Source organism: Equus caballus, chromosome 12, assembly GCF_041296265.1.
Source record: "Equus caballus isolate H_3958 breed thoroughbred chromosome 12, TB-T2T, whole genome shotgun sequence".
NCBI lineage: Eukaryota > Metazoa > Chordata > Mammalia > Perissodactyla > Equidae > Equus > Equus caballus.
The window spans coordinates 33,379,868-33,403,713 of NC_091695.1; the positions used below are offsets into that span (position 1 = coordinate 33,379,868).

General features: G+C 49.4%; 1 protein-coding gene and 1 long non-coding RNA gene across 18 annotated transcripts in view; one reads left to right on the forward strand and one right to left on the reverse strand.

Moving 5' to 3' along the window:
- The window catches only part of LOC138916693 (liprin-alpha-1-like), a 104,229-nt gene that overhangs the window by 17,902 nt on the left and 62,481 nt on the right, over positions 1-23,846 (forward strand). The gene's annotated exons all lie outside the window — the stretch shown is intronic.
- Positions 10,546-22,318, reverse strand: LOC138916696 (uncharacterized). Its single transcript, XR_011424012.1, has 2 exons — positions 20,645-22,318; positions 10,546-18,783 (listed from the first exon to the last, which is right to left on the reverse strand). It is a non-coding gene; the product is annotated as an uncharacterized lncRNA (long non-coding RNA).

Sequence of the window (23,846 nt, forward strand, 5' to 3'; positions counted from 1 at the left end):
GGTTCAGCTGGAGCAGGTGAAATGTGTGGACGGTGCGGTGGCTGCAGCCGTGGCTGTTTTGTCCTGGGTGTCTGTGCAGGCGGACTTGGGGAGGCCGTGATCCCTGTACTTTCAGCCACGCCCTCTGCTCTGTCTCGCAGAGACCTGCCTCAGCGCCACGCTCTCTACCTCCGTTTGGGCGGTCTTTGGGTTCCTTCAGTTCAACATCGGCCACAACCATCCTTTGCCCTCGTCTGTCCCTCCTCCTGTGAGCAGTGTGGCCTCCCCCCAGCCAGGGGCTCAGAAACCGGGGAGCCCGCTTCGCCTCTTCCTCAGCCTGCAGTCTGCAGGTCCTGAGGCGTGTGCCTGTCCTGTCGGAGCCCGCCTCTGAGGTGCACTGGCGAGAGCTGGACCGTTTTTTCCATCAGGGTGATTCGAGGAGCGGTTGGCTCCCGTGGCCTCTCCCGCCCCGGCCCCCTGTGGTCTGGCACCCGCCGCGCTGAGCTGTGGGCAGTTCCTCACATGCAGATGTGTTGTTTTCTGGAAACTTCTTTGTAAATATGCTGTTCTCAGAGAAGGCGGTCTTTTTTACTCACCCTGTGTTCTGCTTGCTGATTCTTCGTGCTAACGACTGCTAAGTAATTTGATAACTAACTCTTTTGGAGAACCAGTTTCGCCCTGTGAATAAAGATCTTCAAAAGTGCTCGTATTCTGCCCGAGCAGTTTTACTTCTGCTCCAGAAATGGTTGCTTTCTGGAGGGGACTTTCGGCATAAGGATGTTCACCGTAACATCTTAGCGTGTTTACATCCTTTATTCCTGAGCAAGTTAGAAGAGTAATAGATGCCAGCATCTATTTATTTTTAGAAACCATTTAAAGCGTAAATAATGTGTAATTCCCACTTCATGGGTTTACCATCTCTCGCTTTTGCCTCCCAGCCTCACCTGCTTCCCCCTGGTTTTGGCATCACCTCGGGAGGGACGTGATTTCCTGTGGGCCCGTTCTTGTGGTTGGAGGTGGGGCAGCGGGCCCTGGCTGTGACTGCAGACCACGCTGGACTCTCCCGGAGCTTCCTCGGGCGTCTGCGGAGGGCCACAGACAGGGAGCCCATTCCCAGCGACCTTCCTGGTCAGCTGGGGCCTTCTAGTAGTCGGAGTGCCCATTGGTGTTCCTGCCCGAACCGGGTCCTGTACTGGAGGTTGCGAAGTGGTGATTTTTCTGACTCAATCCTCCTTCATTTGTTAGCTGCTCCTCTTCAGTAAGGAGCATCCCTTTCTGTTCTCTTTCTCTCTCTCAGTTGCTGTGGCCCCTTGCATTTGTATTTATTCAGTGTATCGCAGTCAGTTATCATCATTATTCCTTTGGATACTCAGATTGTCCCCTCAGCTGGGCTCCTGTGTCCTTTCTCCAGGGCCCTATTAGTCTTTGAATGCTCCTTTGTTTCCTGACACAGAATTTGCCGCAGACCCACTTTGTGTTTCTCCTGCCTCAGATCTGCAGTCGTTCCTCTGAGGAGCCCTGGTTCCTTTTGGTGGGGAAATGCTGTTTAGAAATCAGTATCTGGGGGCTCGGTGTGCTCACTGTCACAGAGGTTCACATCTAGGTTCTTTTCGGGACAGAGCTGGAGAAAAATCTTGACAAAAAGAAAAACCTGGATTTCATATTGGTATTTCCGTTACAAATTAAACCTAGTTTTTTCCCCTTAATTTCTTTCTTTCTTTTTTCTTTTTTCTTTTTTCTGCTTGATCTCCCCCAACCCCCCGATACATAGTTGTATATCTCAGTTGCAGGTCCTTCTAGTTGTGGCACGTGGGATGCCGCCTCAGCGTGGCCTGACGAGCAGTGCCATGTCTGCTCCCAGGATCCGAACCCGCGAAACCCTGGGCCCCCGAAGCGGAGCGCATGAACTTAACCACTCGACCCCGGGGCCGGCCCTTATTTTATACTTCTTGTCTTACACTGACAGTTTTGATTTCTAATGATATTAGCCTTAATTTTTTTATCCTATGATACACATAAAATAGTTTAAACCTTTTAATATCGTATTGTTATAATCATCCTGTTGAGTGAAGTTTTAGAGTTTCTTTGTAGTTCTTTTGGATCTTAGAATAAACCTATCTTAAGAATACATAGCTAGAATAATGGGTTTCAAAGCAATGTGAAGTAACATAACCGCACAACATTTGATAAACAGTTGGAGTGCCCGTTGGTGTTCCTGCCCAAATCGGGCCTTCTGTTGGAAGTTGCAAAGTTCATTTGTTTCTGCTGCTTCTTAAGTTTAGGGTTTACATTGTTCTTCTGGAGTTAATTTTTCTTCAAATACATAAAGCTTTTACGTGATTCAAAAACGAGAAGTATAGAAAAAGGCATAGTCGGAAGTCTTGCTCCTCCCGTCCCTGTCCCACTCACGCCTTCTAGGTGGGGGACCACGGTCCGGTTTGCCTGAGGGTAGGCCTGGGTTTTGCCTCTTATCCTCAGGCAATTAGCAGTCGTGCCCCTTTCACTCTCAGAAATGAAGCATAGGGAAAGCCTTGTCGGCGCTTGCTAATGCTCATGAGAGAGCGGACAAAATGTTTCCACTTGGTAGGTTTTTCCCTGTGGCTGGAAGGAAGCTCTTGGCTGAGCTCTGCTGACTTGGATCGCGGTTCGCTGGGCAGGGAAGGTCCACCGAGGGAGTTCTTTGTGGCTTCCAGAGGCTCGTTCTTATTCTGAGGAGGAAATTTCCTCTTTCTCTGAAAATAATCTGGGAGCTTGAAGCATATCTTGCATTTCCAAGTTTTTCTGCTTTGCAAATGGGTAATTATTCCTCCTGCCTATGTATTTTTAAACCTTTGCCAGTAGTAATATGGAAATTGATTTCGTGTAGCGCCATGCTGAAGAAGACTAATCAATGTCTCTGAGCCCTTAACATCTCTGGAAATCCCGGGGTGCTGCTAAGAAGCTAGGACACACTCTTGCTCCCGCCTTAAAAATAGTTCATGGGGAAAACGTGAGTGACAGGTGAGGTCGCGATAGCCTGCGCGCCCTGCAATAGAAACAGCTGTGGCAGGGCAAGGGTATTTTGAAGAGTCTTGAGTATTAATTCTAGGATAGTCTGATGTGTTATTTTCATGCAAATGAAAATATGAAAGACTTCATTTTTGACTGAGTGTGAAATGCAGTTGATGCACAGAGTTAAAGAAGTCCCGTATAGAATTTTACTTGGCTGTTTTGTGGCTCAGCTCCTGTAGCTCCCGCAGAGATACACACGGAAGGGAGACCGTCAGCCAGCTGGCGTCTCCTTCTTCGTGCTGTTTGAAGGCGCCTCACGCAACGTGCTGAGTGCCTGTCCCTCCTCCGGCGGACAGACTGACTGCAGAGGACAGTGGCAGCAGGTGTGTGGGTGTGTGCCGCCCTGTCTCCCGTGCTGCCGTCCGTCTCTGTAGGTAGACCCCCGGTCTCCCTCGGTCCCGGTGGGCAAGGCTCGGAGGAAGCAGCCTGGTGGGCAGTCGGCGGACTCGCGCCCCATCCTCGCCGAGTTCCCTGCGTCAGTTACCTCGTCTCTGAGCCTTCGGAGTTCTCATCCGTCAGTTAGGGACGGTAACTGTCGGTTTTGCTTCAGCAAATATTGATTGTCTGCCGTGTGTTAGGCACTGTCTGTCCAAGGGCTGGGTAGACAGATGTTTGGGGGATTAAATGAGATAATAGCCAGCATTTATTGCTTCTAAGCCTCTTTCTGTGAGTTATCTCCCTGAGTCTCATAACAGTACTGTAGAGCATTCTTTCTACTATAAATAGTGCTGGAAGGCAGGGGCCTGTTCCGCAGCCCGTCTGACAGTGAAGGAATTGAGGCACGGAGAGGTTTGGGAGCCCCTTCAGAGGCCGGTAGCGAATGAGTGTGGAGATTGGTTATGGTGAAGAGTGCTTCCCTCTGACTCCCACAGTTAACCGTGACCAATAGGGAAAAAAGGAGAATGACGAAGAAAAAGTGCAAACGGTATGCAAATGTGTGGTGGACGGAGTGACAGTCTCTCTCTCCACCCCGTATGTCCACAGTGTGGGGTATTTTATCTGAAAGGCGGTGGTGTTTTTACTGTGCGTTCATACTTTTCGTAGAGAAAGATGGGTGAAGTTCTACATTGTGAGAATACAGGTAATGAGTAAAATAAACTTGCTGAGTCAGGGGGCTTAGCGACAAGCTGCCTGGTGATCCGTGCAGAGAAATAAATTGTTCTAAGGCCTTTGGTTCCCTGCGTCGATGGGAGGGTGGGAGAAGAGCTCTGCAGGGCCCCCCGGGTGTGTTGCGGTCCAGTGCTGCCCCCCGCCGCATCCTCACCAGGCTTGCCTCGGTCCAGTGCTGCCCCCCCCTGCCGCATCCTCACCAGGCGTGCCTCGGTCCAGTGCTGCCCCCCTGCCGCATCCTTGCCCGGCGGGGCCCGCGATTAAAGGATGCCTCTGCACACTGCTCGCTTCTTGTCTCAAGTCTGAGATTGGCAGGCCTGGGGCCGTCCTGTGCTGCCCCAAATGCAGGAGAGGCCGGGAGAGTAAGTGCCTGGGGCTCTCAGCTCCTCTGGCCCGGTGCTGTTCCCAGGCCTGGGGAGGGGCTCAGAGGCCGGGCAGCCAAAACAGGTGACAAATTGTGACAGCGTGCCTGAAATCACTGCAGCTGTGCCTCTGCAGCTGGAGAAGGCAGTTTAGTGTTACTTACATGGCAGCTGGAACGCTCCTCCTGGCTGGGATTATCGGGGCCAACTGCCGCCTCCCCCTCCCCTGCCCTGACTTCCCCGAGAAGGGAAGAGAACACGTGTTAAATCAACCTGGGGATTAGGTATTTGAAGTTATATACAGCCCCTGCCCCCCGTTTGTTACTTTTATTCTCCTTCCTGATGATCTTGACTCCATTTCTGTGAGAAAGTTTCACAAACTGGACAGCGTGTCTTTTTGATGTGTGTATGGTGGGTGCCTGACAGTCACCAGAGTGGGAGAAAGGCCCATGCAGGAAAAAGTAGTAGGTGGTTAGAATAAAGGGTTTAAGTTGGAGAGAATGTGCATTCCGAGGTTGTTTTCTTGTGCAAACCATAGAAATAGTTGTTCCTAACGAAGTTTGACGATGAATTAAGAGATTGTGTGGAAGCAGATTCCTGATTATAGGTTCTGCGTAGTTTGTACAAACCCTTAACGTCCAGTTCGTTCCCCTTCATGTTCCCCAACTGTGTCCAAAGGGCTGGGCGCTGCGGGAAGGGAGCCGTTTCCAGCAGACCTGAAAGCGTTAATACAGTAGCCGCTCTTTCCGCGGCTTCCAGGCTGCGAGCCCGTGAACCCGCCTGGCCTGGAAACCCACGAGCGGTGGAGGGCAGGGCGTCACTGCCCACCGTGTCTGGGACTCAGGATGCGGGTTTCTCTGTGCTTTGAAACGCTGCTGGTGTTGCTTCAGTTGTAAATTCGTCTGAAGAGCCTCTGCTGGGAAGTTTTACACTAATGCCATGTAAAGAGATAGTGACACACGTAGTGCTAATTTACAGTAACTTTAAGCATTGCCAGTAATTTAATTTCCAGGGAGCTCCTGAACCGCCTGTGCTCGGGTCTCCGTGGTTCTGTTTGCTGCGCTCGCTGGCGGGCATTAGGTTCGTTCCAGTTGGAAAACCTCTGCGGGAAGGACGGAGGGAAAGGAAGCACTTGCTATCCACACATTCTTGGGTAATTATTTTCATTTGAATGAAAGTTTTGTGCCACTGACTAGGAAATACGTTAAATCCTAGCCCTCTGCTCCCTCTGCTCTAGTCGTCATCTTGGAGATTCCTTCGTCTCTGTGGGGTCACCTGTCCCCTTTTTGAAGATGATCGCCACGTTTCTGTCTGGAGCTCCACATTTGGGATGCTCCTGCATGCCCAGCCCCGAGTTTTGCCATATCCCTTAGACGGCCCGTAGACGTCCTGCTGTGTCTCAGTCCAGGGTCCTGCTCCGCCTTCCTCCTTGGTCAGCCTCGAGTCTCCCCACCTCCCTCCCCACTTCACGTGCCTCCTCTGCCCTTCCTCACTCATCCTGCTGGGCCAGTCCGCAGCTCTGTCCGGTGTTTTCTGCTCTCACGTCGTTTCTGTTTTCCTTTGTGCTCTGGTGCGCTAGCTTGGGCCGTTCGTGGGGCTTTGGTGTCTACATGAGGTGGCTTTGCTTGTGCTTTCTTCCTTTCCAGGCCACCTAGCTCCCAGGGTAACCCAGACCTCTGGCATGAGAAGGTTTTGGCAGGGCCTATCCATGGCAGCAGGTGTTTGGCAGTTTGGCATTCATGGCTCCGTGTTCTGGCTTTATTCACCTTTCCCACATCTTTCCCTCTGTAAATGCCCCTTCACTCTGCCCAACCAGTCTGCCCACTCTGCTCCCCTTCCCTGAAGCCTCGTCCTGCTCGATTCCCTGCTCGGGTACTGCCTCTCCCTCTCCTCCCTTTCATCAGACCCACCTGCCTCTCCAGGCCGAGGTCACCCCTGTGAGGTCTGCTCGGACCAACTCCGATTCCTACTGGGCTTCAGAGTCGCTCCCATCTCTAGGAGACGACAGATTTGGTGCTTGGGGCTGGTTTTACTGTGATTCCTTTTATCTTTTCTCCAGTTTTCCAAAATGCCACTAGCTTTAAGAAAAATGCAGATGAAAGAGTAGGATCAAGGTCATTCTTGAGGGGGCAAAAGAAATCACAAAAAGATCTCCTGTGGGGCGTGTGGCCAGCCTCTTTCTTCCCATGGGATGATGGCGGTGGGCTTGCTGGGTGAGCGTGGAACAGTCTGCTTTTTCACTGACTGCTGAGTGGTTTCCTCTTCTTTCCCACCCTTCCCTCCTCCTCTACCTCCCCCTCCACACCCGTGTCAAATCTTGGATCCTCTGCTAACGAACTTTCTGATCTTGGCCAAGATATTTCACTTCTGAGACCGTTTTGTCGTCTGTAAAGTAGAGATACTATTTATTTCCCAATATTATAGGCAGATTTAGTGAGAACTGAAATAAAGCATCCACCGCTGTACCCTGCACAAGGTGGGCCTTCATTAGATGCAAGGTGTCTGTCTGCAGACCCCGTAGCCCCGACTCGGGTGACTGGGAGGGCGTACAGCCTGCAGGGGCTTGGTTTGGGTGCTCACCGTGGGATCTCCCCCTGAAGATGACATCATCTTGAGCTCTGAGTCCCGAGCTGCTTATCAGCCAAGTGACCTTTGTAGGTCACTAACCTGCCCGGGCCTGTCTTCCAGTCTGTGAAGTGAGCTAATTATGTATGCCTTCCTGTCGTATGTGACATCTACTTTTATGTGATAAATACTGGAAAATATTTTGAAAACCAGTCAAGCATTAAGCACGTATAAAGTTATTACAATGAATATTTCTGTCTTAGGAGTACTTAGCATCGTGCCTCCCAACTTTTTTGTTCAGTAAATTGTCCAGATTAATAGGGCTGCTCCTTCTCCAGCTGGTATTGCTGTCTCCTGCGCTTGCTGGAGCCTCGAGAGGAAATCCCTAATAAAGTAGCTTCCGTTCCAGTTTTGTACTTAGACCTTTGGTTCATTCTGAGACGCCCTTCTTGTTAAGTTAGAGGGTAGGTAAAACTGGTTATAATATAAGGCTCGTGTGAGACTGGTTTGCAAGACGTGAATACACGGAGCCATGACAGTTTAAGAAGGTTACAACGCGGTAATATTCACAGTCAGACGTAGTCGTTGCTGGTTCAGATCCATGGGGACCTGTTGTTTGAACACTACATTGTTCGCCCGGGGTGGGGATTTTGAAACAGTGAGGGGAGCAGTTCTTGCCCTCGAGCAGACTCGTGTGAGTGTGGTGCTGCACGGAAGGGACAGGTGCTGTCTTTCTCAGGGGCCGGCGGAGCCTGTACAGAGCGGCAGGGTTGAGCTCCGGCTGCGACGTCGTGTTGGGCATGCGGGAGGCGCGGGGCTGGGGCGGCAGTGGGAAGGAGGAGCTGCCACGGGCGCGCGAGCATGAGCAGAGGGCGCAGTTTGGGCCGGCTGGGCGGGCCTGCTCCGTGTCGGGTGGTTGGCTGCGGAGGGGTGTGGTGTGCCAGGCACGCCGGGTGGGAGGAGAAGGGTCGACAGAGGAACAGAAAGGCACCGAGGGTGTGAGCTCACGGCAGGGCGGTCCCCGAGGGCTGGAGTCAGTTCTCCGAGAGCGCTCTGGTGGGGCAGCGTGATGGGGGCCCTGCAGGTGCCGAGAGGCCGCCTTTGTTGACGCTGCACCCTTACCTGAGATCCGCCAGCCAGCTGTGTGTGCTCCGGGGGCCGTTGTCACTCCTGCTGTGGACACTGCAGGAGAGGGGGTCGACAGCGTCTTCGGGCTCACCTGTCCTCACTACTGTCAGCCGAGGCTGCGTGGCCTTGCACGCCGCAGCTGCTGTGTTTCTTTGACTTGTTAGCAGGCGGGGAGGAGCTGCTGTCAGTGTAGCCTCAGGTAGCCGTAGGTGCTCCTTCTGAACTTGTGTTTCTGCTGACCCGGCGTGATGGAGCCGCGGGAGGAATCCCGCATGGAGAACTTTCAGGCACGGCTGATGTCGAGACCCCTGCCTCAGCCCGAGATGCCCTCCTGTCCCATGTGTCCAAAACGCTCGTCAGAGACGGAAAGGAGAGCAGGCTGCTCGCTTGTCCTCGGTGTCCTGTGCGCTCAGCTGGAGCTTCCAGGTGTGGTCTCCACGTATGTGTTGCAGTGCTGGCCCAGCTTCTCCATGCTCGTTTCCTGCCTGCCTTGGGAATTGCGGGTGGCTCTAGGGCAGTGAGGTGCAGTGTGCGGGGACCCAGTTGCCGTCAGAGTGGGGCTGTTGAATAGTACCCGCGGGGGTCTTGTTTGACATTTCTGTTCCCGTCAGTAGTGGAGTCTCAAAGTGTGACAGAGCAGGTCCTGTCTTAGGTCCCTTTCTGTGCCGTTGTGCTCGGTGGTACCTATGAAGGCCTAGGGGGTGGTGTCCAAACGCTCTTCCACATCTCGGACGTCCTCATGTAATAAAGGTCATGAAATAACTTCACAGAGTGCTTCATCACACGCAAAAGAGTGGATTGTGGCTTTCTTTGCAGAATTGAAGTGCTAGTGTGAACTACTGACAAGCCTGAAAAATGCTAAAATAGTAACTGAATCGGGGAAACCTTGCTCACACCCTAGGACTTTTCAGGAGAATTGCTAACCTGTAAACTCTAAAGCTGTTCCTGAGAGGGGCTGGGGAGACCAGTATGACGTCATTTTACTCGAGGAGCGGGGGCGTTAATCAGGTTACTGTCCTCCCCTCTCAGGTTCAGGATGCCTGGAACACTGGCACCCTCCATCACTTCCATGCCTTTATTGGCTCCGTGTTTTGGTGGAGCCATCATTGCCGGGAGGGATACCACCACATGCTAAGGCGGGACCACCAGTGGTTCTGGAACGTGGCGGAGTGTGAGTGACGGAGCAGTGACTCGCAGGTGGAGCGTCCTAACGTAGGGACTCCCTCGTGGTAGATGCTGTCAGATGAGTCTCCAAGGGCTCACTAAAAGATGAGCTGCTGTTGTCAAGCAAGGAAGACTAGGAAACATAGTTTAAGGGTCTCGCGGAGATGTTTTAAAGCCTGGTGATGTAAGTGCAGAGTAAGCATGTTCGATGTGGTAACTTAGCGTGCAGCTGGCACGAACACTTTTGTCTGCCTGTTTACTGTAATAAATTTGTGGGGCTGAGTAGGAGTCAGAGTCGGCTGGTGCTCTACTTTCCTGGAAGGGTGTGTTAACGTGGCCAAGCTTTCGGGCAGCGTCTTCGTAGGGAAATGGGGGGCTGGCCCCTTGAAGTCCCCTTGTGTTTAGGCACACAGACTATGTATGTGATGTTTACATAAGCTTCATAACTGGGGTGTCAAGCTGAATAATCACAGGTTTGTGATTATTTCTACTGTTATGTAATAGCGTAATATTTTAATCTGTCCTTTATTGCCATGGGAGGTTAAAAAAGGCAAAGATTTGGGGCCAGCCCCCTGGTGTGGTTAAGTTCGGTGCACTGCACTTCAGTGGCCTGGGTTTCGGGTTTGGCTCCTGGGCACAGACCTACTCCACTCGTCAGCCATGCTGTGCCAGCAACCCACATGCCAAGTAGAGGAAAATTGGCAACAGATGTTAGCTCGGGGGCAGTCTTCCTGGCCAAAAAGAAAGGGCAAAGATTCTACATAGAGAAATTGCAGTGAAATAAAACATTATTTTTGCGAATAATGTTTTATCTTCTAAAAAGTAGTAAGACAGTCCTCACTTTGCATGGGACTATAAAAATGACCATGCAGCTGGCCCGCTACAAAGCAATCTTAATCATTGATGGAGACGATTGTGTTTGTGACTGTTACGTTTTTTTCAAGACATTGCAAACTCTCTTAAATTATAAATGTATGAGGAAATGACAAAAACAGTAAAACTAATCTTTATTTAGTACACTGCAATTTATAACATTAGAAACGTTGAGAATTCAATTCCATAGGTCTTTGAGCCAGCAGGTCCATTTCTGGGTCTGTCCCTCAGAGCAATCCAGTACCTCCTTTTTGTACATAATTTTAAAAAATCAGTACAATATCCTAATTATAAAATAAAGTAAATTTAAAAAGTTAGTTTACGGTGAAACATTTCATTCTGTAAATGTTTGGGCACGACTGCACCGAAGACGCAAGTCAGATGTTTGTACCTTCTGCTGATGAATGAGTTTAAGAGAAGATGATCAGAAGCCATTCCATAGAAAAATAGAGAAATGTGAAAGAAGAGGTGGCCACTCCATAAAAGTGTGTTAGGATAAGTAAACACAGACCAATCTCAATTGTATTTGATCCGAGAAAAATGAATAACCGTGACTGAAATAAGGACAAGGTGCCGTTCGTATCACAGATTGTCAAGTAGAGACCTGGGCAAGTACAACAGTCTCGCATACGAGCTGAGCCTTCTTTGCAGGTGAAATGTCAGAAGAGTTCCCTTGGTCATGAGAGGGCCAGGGGAGTGACGGAGGGTCACGAAGAACATATTGCCTCTGGAACTCTCACCAAATGCCCAGGCATGCGTTCAGTCCCTGTCATATGAGAAGATTTTGGAGACCCCTATTTGATGGGCGACAGGGAATGGAAGATGGATCCAAAAAAGAAAGTGGGCCCTAAAGTTTAATAACACACCAGGGTGGCAGAGCTACAGGAAACAGGTGTTTCATAAGCTGCTGGCCCAGGAGGAATAATTTAGCAGTAGCTATTAAAATTGCAACTGACCTTTGACTCAGAAGTTCTAAGGTTTTATCCTGCAGATGCACTTGGCACACGTGCAGAATGATACATGTACAAGGTTATTTGTTGCCATGCTGTTTGTCAGAGCTAAAGATCGGAAGCACAGTCGTAAGTGTCCATCGGTAGGAGAAGAATAAATACGTTACGGCTTTTGTGTCAGTGCGGCTGTGAGAGGAGGAGGACGCTGCGAGCCGGCCGGCCCTCCTCAGGCCGTGTCCCTGCTGGAGAGGCACTAGAGGGAATGCGTGTCTCACTGGATTCTCCGCGCGTCGAACCTCGGGATAAACGGGGAGCGTCTGCCTTCAGCTGCCTGCCGAGTTGAAGAGCCACCAGGGCTGGAAGGGAGGCCTCCATGGATACCTTTATTACCATTTGTAAAAAACAAAGTTTTAAAAGTTGGTGTGAAAAAGAGCTCTGTCCTGAGCATCCTTCCATTGCTGCCGCTATCCCTGTTTTGTAAAAGTTTGTGGTGGCCAAAACATCTCCGTGGAAATGTGGATTTTACGCTGCTCCTAATGATGGCTTTAGGCTGTCAAGGTCAGGCAGGCAGTTTCTGGTCTCATACTTTAAAGACAGTTTCTTTATGATTCAGTGGTTTTTTGGCACGTGCATAGATCTATGAAAGGAAGTATTCGAAAATGAAAACTATTTTATACTCCAGTAAGCACGAGCAGCGCCAAAAATCACATACTTGCTTTACTGGAAAGTTTGAAACATGGTGTGAATATAAACTGGACATTAATATGCTTCATATTGTGTTTTCATTTTATTATTATCTAGTGTTGTTAATTTATCTGAAACTCTTTAAGGTAGTCGTCTTTTGTAAAAAAGTGATGTTTAAAAAAAAAAACCTACCTAGAAGATTCCAGAAGGCACTCATTCCTATTTGAATAAATATTTCTGCCCTTGATTTTTTATTTCATTGGTTTGATTCTCCCCTGCCGCTCAGGCTCCGTTTGAAAAATTTAATCAGAATGTTTTTGCCTGTGAGTATTTCGCTGTTATTATGCACTGAAATGTTATGCTTCTGAAATATACTTTCACACTAATATTTCAGATTGTTTTGAAATATACGTGTGCATTCATATTTCACATTGTCTTGACTAATTGTGAGACATTATTTGTGTTTAAATACAACATGCTTGTAACAACCGAAAACATTTTGGTTTACTATTTAGCAGAAAGGTAAAAATACGTGAAGCAAATCTTATACTCACTGCCCATGAGTAAATCCCCATTTTTGCTTAAAAGCAGATGCCTTCCAAAGAAGAAAGGAGTGATGGCTAACATAGCTAGAAATTTAAATTGGAAATGAGGAACAAAAATGGAACAATTCGGGGCTGGCCCCGTGGCCGAGTGGTTAAGTCTGTGCGCTCTGCTGCAGGCGGCCCAGTGTTTCGTCAGTTCGAATCCTGGGCACGGACATAGCTCTGCTCATCAAACCACGCTGAGGCAGCGTCCCACGTGCTACAACTAGAAGGACCCACAACGAAGAATATACAACTATGTACTGGGGGGCTTTGGGGAGAAAAAGGAAAAAATAAAATCTTTAAAAAAAAAAAAAAAAGGAATAATTCACTCATTGCCATTGTAAAGAAATGTGTCTACCCATGTGTACACCCGAGAGAAAACATAGCATAAACCCACATGAAAACTTGTGCAGGAACGTTCATAGCAGCATTATTCGTGATCGCTAGGAAGTGGAAGCAACCCACATGTTCATCAGCGAATGAAGGGATAAACAAAACATGGTCCATCCATGCGGTCGAATGTTATTCAGCCATAAAAGTGAACAAGGCCCTGACACACGCTACGATGTGGATGAACCTTAAATATGTGATGCTGACTGAAAGACACCAGACACGGAAGGACAGATATTGTGTGATTTCATTTATACGAAACGTCCAGAACAGGCGAGTCCGTGGACTCAGCGGATTTGTGGCTGCCAGGGGCTGGGGGGGAGGTAATGGGGAGTGACTGCTAATGGATCAGCTTTTGGGGCGTGACCAAAATGTTCTGGAATTACTGGTGATGGTAACTCAACATTGTGAATATGCTGAAAATCACTGAATTGTACTCTTGAAAATGGTTAAGATGGTGAATTTTATGTTAGTGACTTTTGTCGTAGTAAAAAATCTCAAAAAGAAAAGAAAAGAAAAGCAGTGTGGTCCCATTTTTTCTGACTTTGAGTGATGTGGATTGAAAATAGTGTTATAAAATAGTCACATCAGGGGCCGGCCCACGGCCGAGTGGTTAAGTTCCCGCGTTCTGCTGCGGCGGCCCGGGGCTTCACTGGTTCGGATCCTGGGCATGGACATGGCACCACTTGTCAGGCCACACCGAGGCAGTGTCCCACATGCCACAACTAGAAGGACCCACAACTAGGAGATACAACTATGTACTGGGGGGATTTGGGGAGAAAAAGCAGAAAGAAAAAAGGGAAGAAGAAGATTGGCAGCAGTTGTTAGCTCAGGTGCCAGTCTTGGGGGGAAAAGAAATTCACATCAGTGTTTCAATTACTGTGAGGTAATGCAGTTCTCTCAAGAGTAAAAAAAGTTAAGATGTCAAAAATGATCAAATGTCAGAGTGGGCAGACCAAGTTGTGAGTTGTGTTTGTGTTGTTGCCGCCTGGCAGTGCCCCTGCAGCCGGTGGACAGACCGCATCCTACAGAGATGCTCAGGTTTGGCTCTAAAGGATGCTCGTTTGGAATTAGACTCCCACACAATGCATCCTCCCTAGTTGCCAAGCCAACAGTTAGGAAAGAGGCACAGGATGGTTTTTTTCCATAAACTTTATTTTTTAGAGCCATTTTGGGCTTACAGCAGAATTGAGGGGGAGATACAGAGGTTTCCCGTATACCTCCTGCCCCCCACTCCCCCAGCCTCCCCTACTGTCCACACCCCCCACCAGCGTGGCACATTGGTTACAGTCCTTGAACCTACGTTGATGCATCGTCACCACCCAGAGTCCACGGTTGACGTCAGGGTTCGCTCTTGGTGCTGGACCTGCTGTGGGCTGAACACGTGTGTAAGGACCTGTGTCCACCATTATAGGTCATCCGGAGTAGTTTCACTGCCCTGAAATCCCGTGCTCCCCCTGTGCATCCTTCCCTTCCCCCAGCCCTGGCCATCACTGATCTTTCGAGCATCTCCATAGTTTTCCCTTTTCCAGAATGTCATATAGTTGGAATCATACAGTATGTGATTCTTTCACCAAGATTAGCTTCTTTCACCAAGGAATGTGCATTTAAGATTCCTCGGTATCTTTTCACGGCTTAATAGCTCCTTCTTATTAGTGCTGAATAGTACTCCATTGTCTGGGTGGACCATAGTTCATCCACTCACCCACTGAGGGACTTCTTGGTTGCTTCCAGGTTTTGGCCATTATGGGTAAATCTGTAACCATCTGGCACAGTGTATTTTTGACCTGGTCCAGACGTACATTAAAAAAAAAAACACTAAGGTAGTTTTTTTCTCCTCCAAATGGAAGTCACGTTCGGTTTTTGGCAGAACAGGTTTGAGCTGCTGTTGGGAGCAGTGGCTGCTCAGCACTTAGCAGAGACGAGTTTTGGAAGACGAGAGCAGACCCCGGGGCCGACAGCTGGCGAAGGGTCCAGCGCAGGGAGAGCGGAGGGCTGGGTGGCGCTCAGGTTTGCTGATCTTGGAGAGCAGTAGGTCGGTGAGTGGCAGGGAGAGGGGGCGGACAGCGAGAACCTGGGCGGGCATGAGCACGGGGACGCGGGGCGGAGTGCAGACCGCCTCTGAAGTGCGGTGGCGACGGTAATGGGAGGTGACAGTGCGGGCTGGAAAGCCAGCCAGTGGTCCCTGTTGGAAGAAGGTGAGTGTACGTGTGATCGTTTTCCCCATCATGGGTGGGAATGCTTCTGTTAAGAGCTGAGCTAACGTTTGAAGGTACTTAAGTGACATCCGTTTTAGCAATATTGCAAAAATCAGCCCGTCAGAACCCTGTTAGCCACCTGCTCCTGGTGGAAACGCCCGGAGATGCTGTGGAAGGAGCTCGGCGGGGCCAGGTGGCGGCCGTCGCCTGTGTTTGAGGGCTGACAGTGAGGCCTTTCAGCGGAGTGGCTCATTTCCAGCGTCCTCATTTGATGTCACACTTGTGGCCGTGGTAGAACGTAGATATTGCTCCCCATATTTTTAGATGAGTGGTCAAGATGGAGAACTAAGTGACCAGTCCAAGGTCATAAAGGTCAGTTGTTTCCCAGCATGGCTACTGAATTCCCCTGGGAAGCCTTTAAAAATACATATTCCACTGTAGCTTTGTAGTATGTTTTGAAATCGGGGATTGTGATTCCGCCGGCTTTGTTTTTCTTGCTCAGGATTGCTTTAGCAATTCGCGGTCTTTTGTTGCCCCATATGAATTTTAGGGTTGTTTGTTCAATTTCTGTGAAGAATGTTCTTGGGATTCTGATTGGGATAGCATTGAACCTGTATATTGCTTTAGGTAGTATGGACATTTTAACTATGTTTATTCTTCCAATCCATGTGCAAGGAATGTTTTTCCATCTCTTTATGTCATCGCCTATTTCTTTCAAGAAAGTCTTGTAGTTCAAAACAGCATGGTACTGGTACAAAAACAGGTCCACAGATCAATGGAACAGAATTGAAAGCCCAGAGATAAAACCACACATCTATGGACAGCTAATCTTCGACAAAGGAGCAGAGGGCCTACAATGGAGAAAAGAAAGTCTCTTCAACAAATGGTGCTGGGAAAACTGGACAGCCACATGCAAAAGATTGAAAATTGACCATTCTTTTTCACCACACACCAAAATAAACTCAAAATGGATCAAAGACCTAAAGATTAGGCCTGAGACAATAAGTCTTTTGGAAGAGAATATAGGCAGTACACTCTTTGACATCAGTTTCAAAAGAATCTTTTCGGACACTGTAACTCCTCAGTTGAGGGAAACAATAGAAAGAATAAACAAATGGGACTTCATCAGACTAAAGAGCTTCTTCAAGGCAAGGGAAAACAGGATTGAAACAAAAAAACAGCTCACTAATTGGGAAAAAATATTTACAAGCCACTTATCCGACAAAGGGTTAATCTCCATAATATACAAAGAACTCACACTGCTTAACAACAAAAAAACAAACAACCCGATCAAAAAATGGGCAGAGGACATGAACAGACATTTCTCAAAAGAAGATATGAATATGGCCAATAGACACATGAAAAGATGTTCATCATCGCTAATCATCAGGGAAATGCAAATCAAAACTACACTAAGATATCACCTTACCCCCGTTAGATTGGCAAAAACATCCAAAACCAAGAACGACAAATGTTGGAGAGGTTGTGGAGAAAGAGGAACCCTCATACACTGTTGGTGGGAATGCAAACTGGTACAGCCACTATGGAAAACAGTATGGAGATTTCTCAAAAAGTTAAAAATAGAAATACCCTATGACCCAGCCATCCCATTACTGGGTATCTATCCTAAGAACCTGATATCAGATATCTCAAGAGTCCGTTGCACCCCTATGTTCATCGCAGCATTATTTACAATAGCCAAGACGTGGAACCAGCCTACATGCCCAGAAACTGATGATTGGATAAAGAAGATGTGGTATATATACACAATGGAATACTACTCAGCCATAAAAAAAGACGAAATTGGCCCATTCACAACAATGTGGATGGACCTCGAGGGCATTATGTTAAGCGAAATAAGTCAGTCAGAGAAAGACGAACTCTATATGACTCCACTCATAGGTGGAAATTAGCATATTGATAAGGAGATCTGATCGGTGGTTACCAGGGAAAAGGGGGGGGGTGGGGGGAGGGTACGGAGGGGGAAGTGGTGTACCCACAACATGACTAACAAAAATGTACAACTGAAATCTCACAAGGTTGTAATCTATCATAACATTAATAAAAAAAAAAAAAAAAATACATATTCCAGGTTCCACCCCAGAAATGTTGATTCAGTAGGCTGAGGCCTAGGAGTCTGTATTTTCATCAGCTGCACAGGTGGTTTTTAGGCAGCTGGTCTGGACAGCACGGTTCCCTGTGCCGCCTGCAAACCTCTGAGGTGGACGGGTGTTTTGTTCTGCAGCACACGGCCCTTAGGCCGTGAACTGAGCAGGGCAAGTGGTGGCCAGGGGAAGACCGGCCGATTCACAGACCTGAGGCAGAGGGCACAGCCGAGGCACAGACGTGTTCTAGGAACTGTAGATGAGTTGGGACTGACATGCCGTGTAGGAGACACAGAGTGATGAGGGAGGAGGCTGGAGAGAGAGGCAGGGTCAGAGCTGCGGGAGCTGACTTCTGGAACCACCCTCCAGACCAAGGAGACCTGGTGGCCTAGGCAGAGCAGGAGGCAGCGAGGACCCTCCAGAAGATCCAGGTAGGAGGCAGAATTAGTACCCAGCAGCTGGTTAATGTGGGGGGAGAGGAAGTGGGTGATGTGACGTCCGGGAGTCTGGCTTGGACAACTGCCTGGGTGGTTCCTCTGCTGAGTTGAGTGAGGGCCTGGGAGGAGTTGGGGGCTGGGTCAGGGAGGAGGGTGATGAACTCCGTTTGGGGAAGGTGGTTTAAGCGTCCAAGTAGAGATGTCTGACGGGCAGTTGGACAGTTGCCGGGGTGGGGGCTTAAAGCCTTGGACACAGGACACAGGTGTGGAGAGTGAACAGGGCACCCAGGAACCTTTTGTTCAGCAGTTACGAGATGAGCAGGGAAAAGGACGAGGGGAAGAGAAGGGGAAGGTGGGATCGCATGCTCCCTGATGGTGGTTGGCGAGGTCAGCGAGCACGAAGCCTGCCTGGGGTTAGCGCAGGCGAGCGGATTGCTGTGTCTGAGCCAGAGCGCTTTCAGGGCAGCAGCGGGGCCTGAGGCCAGGTTGCAGAGAGCAAGAACAGGATTCAGGATTGGGGTGTGGTGGCTGAGGGGCCAGGTATTTCTGAACAAGTTCTGTGTCCACGTGGACAGTCCATATTCTGGTCGCGTCCTGTGCTCTAGCATGGTTTTGGGAGACAAAAAGAGAAGGGAGGATTGGTCTTTTTTTTTTTTTTTAAATACAAGGCAAGGACATAGTTAAAAATTTAAAAAGGAATATAAATTAAAAACGAAGTCTCGCTTCAGCCCCCTTTCCCAGTCCCAGTGGGTAACCTGCATTAGCTGTTTGCTGGGTGTCCGTCTCTGTGTTACCTTAAAGACGTAAAAAATACGCATGGTGTGTGTTTGCTGTGAACCAAGTTGAGATGACGCTGAAATACTGTGCTGTACTGTCTTTTTTGGTTCGGATTATACAGTCTCTGCTATGAATCCCTAAATGCTGAGCAGCAGCATAAATTGTGTCAGTATCCGTTTCTTAAAGAGAAACCGACAAAAGAAATTAGATGTATTGGGACTTTGTAACTGCTTATGCATTTTACTCTGTTGCTTGCAAATGACGTTCAGTGACTGAAAATCCCGTGCTGTTGCCTTAAAAGTGGCTTTCCACAAGTCCAGTGAGCTGATGGTCAGCTTTTCCAAGGGCGTAAAGTTTGCTGTCTTCTGAGTGTCCCTCTCCTCCCGTCGTTAGATGCGACATCAGCAGACAGTTAGACATAGTCTGTTAACAGGAATAGATAGTTGTAATAACCTTTCTAAGCACACTTTTAATCAAGATGCTGGAGTTTTGAAACATATGATTTGCTGACTCGTAAATAAACTTCCAATTTCCCTTATTTCACAATTTGACATGCTTTAAAACCTAAGGCTGAAGCGGGTAGCTTCTGCTGGCACAAGATAATCTGTCAGTTCTGCAAGTCAGCTTTTCAGGGGTTCGTTTGGTGTGCTAACAGTTAGACCCTGTTTCTATTTGTTTATTACCCTCCCTGTCCCCACACCAAGAGGACGGGTACTTTTTGCCGCCACTGAAGCTTCGCTCCTGTTTCAGCAGGTTAGCGAAAATAATGAAGAGTAGGTAAAACATAAAACGAAAGTACTGATGGAGATGCTAGAGAGTGAAAGATGCTGAAGCGCAGCATGGGATGGCCGAGTGAAGAATTTGGGGGAGGGCGGGGGGGGGGTCAGGACTCACGTGGGGGTGGGGGAGTGGGCAGGGCGGCTGCTTCCAGCCCAGAGTCCTGCAGTTGCTGGGAGCTACTGGAATGACTGGGAAGAAAGAATGTTCTTTGCTTTCAGAGCTAAATGTTGCATCTGATCCATAGGACGTAACTTAAAATTGGTCTCATGGCGGATTTTGATAAATAATGTCTGGTTTGCATAATCTGGACCTGTTATCCAGATCTGAACCTTTTGTCCAGAAATGCTAAATGTCAGCATTTTTGAGGGTTATGTGAAACCAAGTTCTTGAGCTGGTGTTAATGGCTGTTACCTTCCCTGTTCTCAATCCTAGAAAGTGTCAAACGGAAATGCAAATCTGTATTGCTCAGACTTATACTTTAAATGAAAGTATCCCAGTGATTATTGGATCTGTTCAGTTTCAGAGATACTTTAATTATAGTAAATAGAATGACACTTTAGACTAGTAGTATATGTGGCTTACAGTATTTTTTAGAGCAACGTTTTTTTTCTAAAGAGGAAAAAGGTAGATGCTGACAATTAGATTCCTGTGATGGTAATAGAGGAGGTCATTTACTGCACATATTTGGGGTTTGTTCAGCCTGTGCTAGTTTTTTCTGCAATAATGATACACAGTGCACGTATGAACGTGCTTCTGGAATCTTAAACTTTGGAATTTCCTGTCTAATGTTTATCTAAACTCCTAAGTTTAAATTTGCTTTGATGCTTTTTCAGTTGTCGAATTCTTTTGAGCCAAGGGAAAAGGTTTTTCTTTAAGGAGTAAAAATAATTGTCAAGTTCTGTAAATGTGTTTTCTACCATGGCCAAAGCAGTGTGTCACAGATTTCTTTTGAGATATAACCCAGCGATAGGAATGAAGCATATTCTCTTTACAGGTGAACGAAGACAGTCTGGGCTGTTAGGAAGAACTTAGGGGAACTGCATGAAAGAGACAGAGGCTTGCCCGGGGAGGGGGGCGGGAGGAGGTCACGGGAAAGCGAGGTGACAGGCATCCAGCATAGGGGCTCGATGGGAGCGCAAGTGGGCTCCGGGGCGGAGCTCCCTCTTTCCAGGCGGTGTGAGTCCGTGTAGGAGCCAGCTCCTCGTCCCGGTGCGCAGGGGAGCTTCGACGCACCCCCTGAAGCGTCCAGTGTCCACCTTGTTGTGCTTCGACTAGGCGTTTCATTTAAAGGTGGCGAAATTTGTCCATGACAGCTAGTAAGACTTAAAAATAAAACGCTGATACTCAACCCTCCTGGGACTGCAGGTCCCCTGCCACTTGTCATGGTCCCTCGCCCTTCTCCCCTCTCCCTTCTTCCTCAGCCCCCTGAAATCCCATGGTCCGTTATCATCACAGCCTTGCACGCCCTGCCCCTCCCTCGCCTCTTTCACTTCACTGTACTCACCGGCAGAAGCCTGCACCCAGTAAGTGCGTTCTCCGTCCGCTGTCGTGACCAGTGACCGGAAGTGGACCCGCATGCCGCCACAGTCACGTGACTGTCAAACAGCGACTCTTCTCTTCTAGGTGGCTGTTTTCTTCCTTCCCCTTTCCCCTCCCCAGCGCTCCTCACCCACCCTGAAACTTAATGCCAAGTCCTCTGTTTTCTCAGTGAAATCGGAAGAAATCAGAAGAGGTCTTGCGTAAACTCTCACCACATGTCTACCTATTTACCTGGATCTGTGCCCGTGTATTCGGCTGCCCTTCCTCTTACTGTGGGCGAACTGTGTGCACCCAGGAAAGGCCACCTCTGCACTTGGCCGCTTGGCCCGATCTGCTCGCGCTTACTCAGGGGAGTTACTCTGTCAGTCCCACCGCTCCCCTGGCTTCCTGCCAGTCAGCACGCACACTGTCTCGCACACTGTCTCGTCCTCCAGAAGGTCTTTCTAAACCCATGTCTGCTGCAGCCCCTGCCCTGTTTCTCTTCCCCCTCTACCGCCCAGTTCCTCAAAGGAGTTTTCGCTTCTCCTCCTGCTCTCTAGTGACCTCAGCCCAGTCAGGCTTTCGGCCCTGCCGCTGCGCCAGAACTGCTGTTCTCACGGTCACCGCTGACCTGCCTTTCAGCAGATCCACCTATCAGTGATCGGTCAGCCAGCATCAGAGATAGGGCTGATTCCTGCTGGGAGCGCTGGATTCCGGCATGTCCTCCTGCCCACTGCCCGCTCCCAGTCTGCTTTGTTGATGCCCCTCATCTCCCAGCCGTCCAATGTTAGGTTGTCACAGGGCTGGAACCTCATCTCTTCTTGTCTGCGCTCAGTGCCTTGTCCATTTGCGTGGAATGCAATTGCTATCCCGTCTTGGCCAACGTTCCCGAGAACTCCAGACAGGGAATTGCAGCTCTGCACTGGGTATCTCACTCCGCGTGAGTGTCTGATGCTATCTCAAATGGAGCAGTCCACACTGGACTTCCGCCCCTCTCTTCAGAACGTGCTCTTCCCATGCTCGTTCCCTTCTCGGAACGTAGTGACTCCGTCCCTCCCTTGCTCCTGCCGGAATCCTTGGCATGGTCTTGGGCCTTTCTTCCTCTCAGATCTGTTGGGTCTGTCAGCACATCCTGTTGGCTCTCCTCCAGGGCATCTTCGGAGCCCTCCGACTTCTCTTACAGTGCGCTCGCTCACCTGGTCTTGCCTGCGTCATTGCAATACCTGCCTGGTCCCTCCACTTCTGGCCTCACCCTCTTACCAGCTCTTCTGAACACAGCATCTCCCTTGAGGGAGTGTGTGTCAGGCTTCAAGGCACATTGAATGACTTCTTTTAGTGTTCCCGGAGTTTCTTTCTGTTTGCAGGCCTGCGGTGGAATACTGAAGTACAGAGTCGTCCGTGTTCTTTAGCCAGTCTTGTGCTCTCAGGAGCAGCCTTTTCTCCAAGGGCACCGTGTGTGTGTAAATTGTGATAAAATATACAGACCATATGGAGTAAAGCGATTCGTTTCAGCAGGGGAAAGGATGACTTGAGTAACTATTGGTGTTGAAACTGTTGTCTATCCATTTGAACTAAAATAAAGTTAAACCTTAATTTTGTACAATGAAAACGTATATACCTACCATTTTAACCAGTTTATTGAGTAGCTGGATGATTTCAGTGAAGCCTGTGTCTGTGGTCCCAGGCTGTGCTCCTGGGGGGGACGGGGAGGTGCGGCTCTGGACAGGCCCCCAGTCGCCCTGGGCGGTAGTGGCAGTGGTAGGGGCCCTCTTCCCCTCTGTCCCTGACCCACCCAGCTGTTAACTCCACTAATTGCCAGCCAATTGCTCTAGTTCCAGCAGTGCCCTGGGGCATAAATTCCCCTACACACGAACCCAGTCAAATCCTGCCTCCTTTCTAGGAGTTGTCTCCAGGTCAGAGTTTGGTATTTGCCCTGACCCCAGGAGGGTTCCTCCCAGCTCCCCGAAGCTCCAGTTCCCTCCTGCACACCAGCGGGGTACCGTCTGGGCTGTGTCTTGGGAAAGCCGGTCATCTCCTCCCAGCTGCCTGTCACCTGACCCCCACTGTTCTTGAGAGCGCCCTTAGGCTTAAACTTCACCCGTGGAGTCAGCTCCTTTTGGACGAGATTAGGAGCTCTCTTACTGCCTCCCCCCGCCCCCCCACCGGAAAATCTCTGAACTAGGGCTCTGGAGCCTGGTGCGGACAATGGCAGGCTCCTCTGAGTGACACCTGTGCTCTAGGAGCTGAGCACTGGCAGGGGTGGGCAGCAGCCTGGGGTCTCTGCAGCCTTGGAACCACTGCCTCAGAGAGCGAGGGCGGGGATGATCAGGGCCAGGATTCTCAGCACGCGCCACCCAAGGTGTGGCGTGAGCCTCTATTCCTTGAGTGGAAGTTGGGCAGAACCTGGGAGCCCGCACATCTCCACCATGCTTCCCTCTGCGCCAGGTAGCTGGGGGCCCAGGTGGGAAATGCTGCTGTCCTGCCCCTCCCAGGAAGAAGTCCTTCTGATGGGGGCGAGGGGACGGGAAGCCTGTGTTCTTGGCTGCAGCCTCTAGATTGGAGTCTCTACCTCCTGGAGCTGGGGTGGGGGAGGGAGCAGTCTTGGTGCAGAAGCCGCAGACTCGTCCCTTTCCACGGAATCTTCATAGATTTTCTTGAATAGATGTTTCTTCATTTGTTATTTGCCCTTAGGACCAGGTCAGAGGCTTTGAATAGTTGTTTTTTTGGTTTTGGGGGAAGATTAGCCCTAGGCTAACTACTGCCAGTCCTCCTCTTTTTCGCTGAGGAAGCCTGGCCCTGAGCTAACATCCATGCCCATCTTCCTCTGCTTTATATGTGGGACACCTACCACAGCATGGCATGCCAGGCGGTGCCATGGCCGCACCCGGGATCTGAACCGGCGAACCCCGGGCTGCTGAAGCGGAACGTGTGAACTTAACTGCTGTGCCACCGGGCCGGCCCCACCAATAGTTGTTTTTATCTATTAATCTCACGAGTTTCACTGGGGAGCAGGTCAGCAGAGCTCCTCATGCTGTCAGGCTGGAAGTTGATCACCCACAGTCATAGACTCTTGAAGAAGAAATTAGATAAAATGGGCGTTAGCTGACTATATCCACAAAAATGTTCACGTGTCCTTCAAGATCTCTGTAAACTGTCTCCATCCCCATCCCCTTCTATTTGTTACCCTT